The following is a 6,697-nucleotide window of genomic DNA, read 5'->3' as shown; positions in this document are numbered from 1 at the left end:
CACCACGGAGAGCTCTACAAAACCCATACAATTAATCTTGAGTTAAGCCACGTTTTGCTCTTTGAATTTCCAGCCTTGTTTTCGAGTTTCATGAGCAAAAATGTTGAGATTTTGGGCTCTTTGATGTTATAGGACCCAACTCTCTTGAAGGAGAAGGTTAATCTTGTCTCCTTGGACCTTGGGTGTGGTAAGATTCTCAACCCTAGTGTAATTTGTGGTTCTATGATGTTTGGGTTTTGAGATGTTGTGTATGGGTGTGATGATTGTGGCTTAGGTTGTGTATGTGTGAATGTTGGAGCTTGATTGGTGACTTTGAAAAGCTTGAAAAGGGATTTGGTGGTGAAAAATCTGTTCTTGGAAGTATTGAGGCCTTAAGAGTTTGAGGAAAAGTGGTTTGGAAGTGCTCCGGTTGAGCTTGGGAAATCGGCTAAGGTATGGTCTCGGTTTCTCGTATCTAATATGTAATGTGGTAGGAAATACTTAGGCTAGAGGCCCTAAGATAGGCATTGAATTGTTGATGTTGTTGAATGGTTGATATTTATGATGTGGTCATATATGTGATGATGATTATTGATGCCTTGATGGTATGATGTATGAGAAATATGCATGTTGTGATATATGCTTGATGATTGGTTATGGTTGAATTGTGGGTGGAACCATGTTGATGGTGAGTATGATATTGATTGTGTACAATGATGATTTATTGGAATTGGTGTTGTTGAAAATTGGCAAGAGGAAGAGTATGTGATATGTCAATGTGTTTGGGCTTGAGCCATTCGGGTGAAGTAGGTTAAAATGATGGGATAGTGATTTTGTAAATTGTGGTAAAGTGTCAATGTGTGAGTTGAGGAGGCTTGATGTTGAATTTGATATATTTTGATTGATTTCAAAGAAAAGGGATGAAATTGGCATGTTTTGATTGATTTTGAAAAGAGTTGAAAATGACTTGCTTTGAAAATGGCACTTTGTGGTTTTATATGAAAATATGGTTTTTGGGCATACTTTGATGGGATATAACTTAGACTAAGGATCTCCGTTTTGTGCCAAATCTGTTTAGAAATGAAATTGGATCCGGGATGTCCATGTCGTTCGAAGAACGGGTGAAAAACGATTTAAAATGAGAAAGTTATGTCCGTTGGAAGATTGGGGTTTGAATCTGTGAATTCTGCAGCTTTTAACTTAGAAAATTTTTAGCAGAATGACTCCTCGCGCGTAGGCGCACTTGGCGCGTAGGCGCCGTTCTTCCAGAAAGCGCCATCCACGCGTGCGCGTGATGTGCGCGGGCACGCCGATGTGCTGCACCCAATGCCCAGCCATTTTCCAGAGAGTTGTGCCAGAACGGTGCCAGTTTTGTGCCTGGGGCACGAGAGCACCCACGCGTACGCGTGGCTGACGCGTGCACGTTGCTTGGCTATTTTTCAAATCCACGCGTTAGCGTGCATGACGCATACGCGTCGATGAGTTTTGTGGCCATCCACGCGTGCGCGTGGGGTGCGCGTACGCGTGGCCCTGTTTTCATCCCAAAGATGATTTTTGAGTTTTAAAAGCCAAATCTCATACTTCTAAGCCTCCGATCTCACCACTTATGTCTTAAATCATTATGATATGCCTAGATATTAGAAAAGGAGCTAGGGGATGTGGTAACTTGCGAGTGAAGCAAGGGAAAAAAATGAATGATCAATGAGGATCAAAGATGATTATGTGAGAGGCGGAGGATGGTGGTGGAAGTGCTTGTTACGCCATGGGCCGAAAGGCCGTAATTGTTAATGAAATGGCTGGTTATGGATTTAACCGTGAGCCGAATGGCTGGTTATGGATTTAACCGTGAGCCGAATGGTTGGTTATGGATTTAACCTTGAGCCGGATGGCTAGATTATTGCCGTGTTACGGCGGAGTCATGATTATGGCTAGGTATAAATGCATATCTGCTGTTGAATGAATTGTGAAAGTTGCACTTCCACTGTTGGAGATGAGAGTTTCCCTAGAAAGAAGCAGTGGCTAGCCACCACGTGCTCCAGGTTGAGACTCGAAGCTCTTTTGACCCTATGTCGTAAGGGTGGCCGGGCACTGTGAAAACCCCGGATGAGCTTGCCCCCGTAAATATTCACCAGTGAAGGTGATGGATATAGATCATGATTATGATCAAGTTTATGATGAGCATAACTCGAGTTGGGGATACGCGACAGAGGGACAGTCCAATGGTTAGCTACCAGGACTTGTCGGGTTGGCTCTATAACCGACAAATGATATCATCAGCCACTAGGGACAGGCATTCATCATATACATACTATATGAATTGTTTGAGATTGCCTATTTGACTGCATATTACTTGCTAATTGTCTAAATGCCTTAATTGTTCCTATTTGTATATTTCTTGTTTGATATAACTGTGTTTGCTACATTATACTCCTACTGGTGGATGGGAGGTCTGAAGGAATTGGAAAGGGAAGTATTAGTTAGACTGAAGAACCTTTTGTCAGTTGCCACATATGGTTTAGCTTGTTTATAAGCTTTGATATTATCTGGAGGAAGTTCTAAGATTGCATTTGGCTTTCCTCTATTATTATGTATTATATATGTGGAAGCTGTTACCATGCTGGGGACCTCTGGTTCTCACCCATGCGGATTTTGTGGTTTTCAGATGCAGGACGTGAGGTTTCTCGTTGAGGCCTGCTGGAGACTTCTGGTTTAGCGAAGATCCTTTATTCTCGGGACTATGTTTTAGTTTATATGTTTTGTTTAGATACTTTTATCTCCATTAAATAATACAAACTGTGATGACTCCTCTTATGGGAGATTTTGGAGAATAGGTTTTATGTATTTGTGTCCCTTTGGGTTTCCTTGGGGTTTTCCTTATTTTATCATATGTATATATTGCTATGCTCGGCCCGGTTATCTTCGCGGCCGGATTTTGAGTCTTGATATTCCTATTTTTGACACTCCTTTGTATATATATAATCTCGCGTTGGTTTATCCTTGTTCGTTACGTTATCGATCGGAGTGTTGCGCTTTCGAGTTGCGATTTTTGTTTATCCCTTTTCTACAAAGGCTTCTAGTTATAATCAATCATTCATACTACTATACTTACTAAATTTTTATTTTAGAGGTTGTAATACCTTGCCATCTCTGAATTATGACTTAAGCATAAGACTCTGTATGGTAGGGTGTTACATTATGGTATCAGAGCAGTTCGTTCCTGTAGAGCCTGAGGGATGGACTGACTATGCTTCTGTGCATTCTCTGTATATGTGTTATGTGCTATTAGTATATCTGCTTGATATAATTGGCGTAAACGTTCATGAGCATGCATTTGGGACTTTGAAGCACTAGACTTTCGATATTGAGACTGATCAACTTAATATCGATTGTTTGGTGTGTATATGAACCAGATGGCGCCTTGTGGACGCGGTAGAGGTAGTGTGAGAGGTCGTACGAATGCTCGTGCACCGGAGAATAACCCTAATGACCCGGTGAACTTTATGACTGTATTGGAGAATATGGCTGCTGCTATGCAAGCCACTGCTGAGGCTTTTGGTCAACAGATGAATAACCATTGTAATGATGGAGGTGGAGTTCAGGGCCCGATGACACTGGCAAACTTTTTGAAGGTTAATCCACCTAAGTTCAAGGGAACTACTAGCCTGACTGAGGCTAATACATGGTTTCAGGCTATAGAGCGAGCATTGCAAGCACAAGTGGTACCTGAGGGACAGCGTGTCGAGTTTGCTACCTATATGCTCACCGATGAAGCGTCGCATTGGTGGCAAGGTATCCGACGTCTTCTGCATCAGGGTGATGACAATATCACCTGGAATGTCTTCCAAGAGGAGTTCTATAAGAAGTACTTTCCGACTTCTGCTATGACGGCCAAGGAGCTTGAATTGTTACAGCTGAAGCAGGGTACTATGTCCGTATCTGAGTATACTGACAAGTTTGAAGAGCTGTTCAGATTCTCTCGTATGTGTCAAGAGACTCCGGTGGAATATGAGGAATGGAAGTGTGTTAAGTATGAAGGAGGACTCCGGAGCAATATCTTCAGCTCAGTGGGACCAATGGAGATTAGGACTTTCTCCGAGTTGGTAAACAAGTGTAGGGTTGCTGAAGAGTGTGTAAAAAGGGCAACTGCTGAGAAAAGGAGTCATAAAGGATCATTCCCACAGAATCGAGGGAAGAGCTTTGCACCTAGAGGTCCGCCTTTCAAGAGGGGAAGCTCTTTCAGGAGGCCCAAAAACAACAACTCCCAAGGGAAGAAGTTTGGAAAGCAGCCTCAGAATGATCAAGCTTGTACTAGATGTGGGAGTCACCATCCGGGAGCACCATGCAAGGCCGGATGGGGCTTGTGCTACAATTGTGGAAAAGTGGGGCATAAAGCCGCCAGTTATCCGGAGAAGCAGAAACAATGTGCTGGAAAGGCACAACAGACTGGTCGGGTGTTCACCACCTCAGCTATAGGTGCCGAGGGATCTGAGACACTTATTCGAGGTAACTGTGAAATGGATGGTCAAACTTTAAATGCTTTATTTGATTCGGGAGCATCGCATTCATTCATTGCATTTGAGAAAGCCCATGAGTTAGGATTGAAGATTGTAACTTTAGGTTATGACCTAAAAGTGTATAATGTTACCCATGAAGCCATGGTAACTAGGCTAGGATGCCCGAAAGTTCCCTTTAGATTCAAGCAGCATGATTTTATTCATAATTTAATCTGCTTACCGATGATCGGTCTTGATCTTATCTTGGGATTGGACTGGTTATCTAAGAACCATGTCCTACTTGATTGTTCTACAAAGTCGGTGTACTTTATGCCGGAAGATACAGAAGGGCCGGTCGTGGTGAATAATTATTACTTGAATTCGATGATGGTGAACTGTTCCGGAACTGAATGTCAGGGTATCATGTTGTTAACTGCGGGCGTTTCAGGTGATGATCAAAGGTTGGAGTAGATTCCGGTTGTGTGTGAGTTTCCGGAAGTGTTTCCCGATGATATTGATGAGTTTCCACCTAACCGAGAGGTTGAGTTTGCTATTGAGTTGGTGCCCGGGTGGGACCAATCTCAAGCGCTCCTTATAGGATGTCACCGTTAGAGATGACTAAGTTGAAGTCTCAATTGGAGGATTTGTTGGGTAAGAATTTTATTCGACCAAGTGTCTCTCCGTGGGGTGCTCCAGTGTTACTGGTAAAGAAGAAAGATGGGAGTATGTGGCTCTGTGTGGATTACAGGCAGCTGAACAAGGTCACAATAAAGAATAAGTATCCATTGCCGAGGATTGATGATATCATGGATCAGTTGCAAGGAGCTGGAGTTTTCTCCAAGATCGATTTGCGATCCGGTTATCACCAGATAAGGGTCAGGGGTGAGGATATCCCTAAGACCGCTTTCAGGACTCGTTATGGTCATTACGAGTACACTGTAATATCTTTTGGGTTGACAAATGCGCCAACAGTATTCATGGATTATATGAATAGAGTTTTCCGTCCGTTTCTGGATAAATTCGTTGCTGTCTTCATTGATGACATACTGATTTATTCCAAGACTGAAGAAGAGCATGCAGAACACTTGAGGACCATGTTGCAGATTCTAAAGGAGAAGAAACTTTATGCAAAACTGTCTAAGTGAGAGTTTTGGAAGAGTGAGGTGAAGTTTTTGGGTCACGTGGTGAGTAAGAGGGGAATAGCCGTAGATCCAACTAAGGTGGAGGCTGTGATGGATTGGAAGCAACCAACCACCGTAACGGAAATAAGGAGTTTTCTGGACTTAGCTGGCTATTACCGAAGGTTTATTAAGGGCTTTTCACAGATAGCTTTGCCAATGACAAAGTTAACCCGCAGAGACACTCCGTTTGTTTGGACTCCTGAATGCGAGGAGAGCTTTCAGACATTGAAGAAAAATTTGACCACTGCACCTGTGTTAGTGTTACCTGAGCCGAACGAGCCTTTTGAGGTGTACTGTGATGCCTCATTGAAGGGTCTGGGGTGCGTGCTGATGCAGCATCATAATGTGGTGGCGTATGCCTCACGGCAGTTGAGACCGCACGAAGTTAATTACCCTACGCACGATTTGGAGCTTGCTGCGGTCGTGTTTGCGCTAAAGGTGTGGAGGCATTACCTCTATGGGGTTAAGTTCCAAGTTTTCTATGATCATAAGAGCTTGAAGTACCTCTTTGATCAGAAAGAACTTAATATGAGGCAGAGGAGGTGAATGGAATTATTGAAGGACTACGACTTTGAGTTGAATTACCATCCGGGAAAGGCGAACGTAGTGGTGGATGTGTTAAGTCGAAAATCGTTATATGCGGCTTGGATGATGCTTCAAGAGGAGAAGTTGCTCAAGGGATTCGAGAGTCTGAAAATTGGTGCTCGAGAAGTATCCGGAACTTTGTGTTTGAGCCGATTGGAAATCTCAAGTGATTTTAAGTCCGAAATCCTAAAGGCTCATCAAAATGATGAAGCGTTATGGAAGGTGTTACCGGCTATTGAGCAAGGAAAACAGTGGAGAGTGTCGGAAGAAAAAGATGGGTTATGGAGGTTCAAGGGTAGGATCATTGTGCCAGATGTTGGCACTTTGAGGCAGGATATCTTAAAGGAGGCACACAAAAGCGGATTCTCCATTCACCCGGGAAGTACTAAGATGTACCATGATTTAAAGGTGATGTTTTGGTGGCCGGGTATGAAGAATGATGTGGCGGAATATGTTTCA

Source organism: Arachis duranensis, chromosome 3, assembly GCF_000817695.3.
Source record: "Arachis duranensis cultivar V14167 chromosome 3, aradu.V14167.gnm2.J7QH, whole genome shotgun sequence".
NCBI classification, from domain to species: domain Eukaryota; kingdom Viridiplantae; phylum Streptophyta; class Magnoliopsida; order Fabales; family Fabaceae; genus Arachis; species Arachis duranensis.
Note: the sequence above shows the minus strand (reverse complement) of the source record.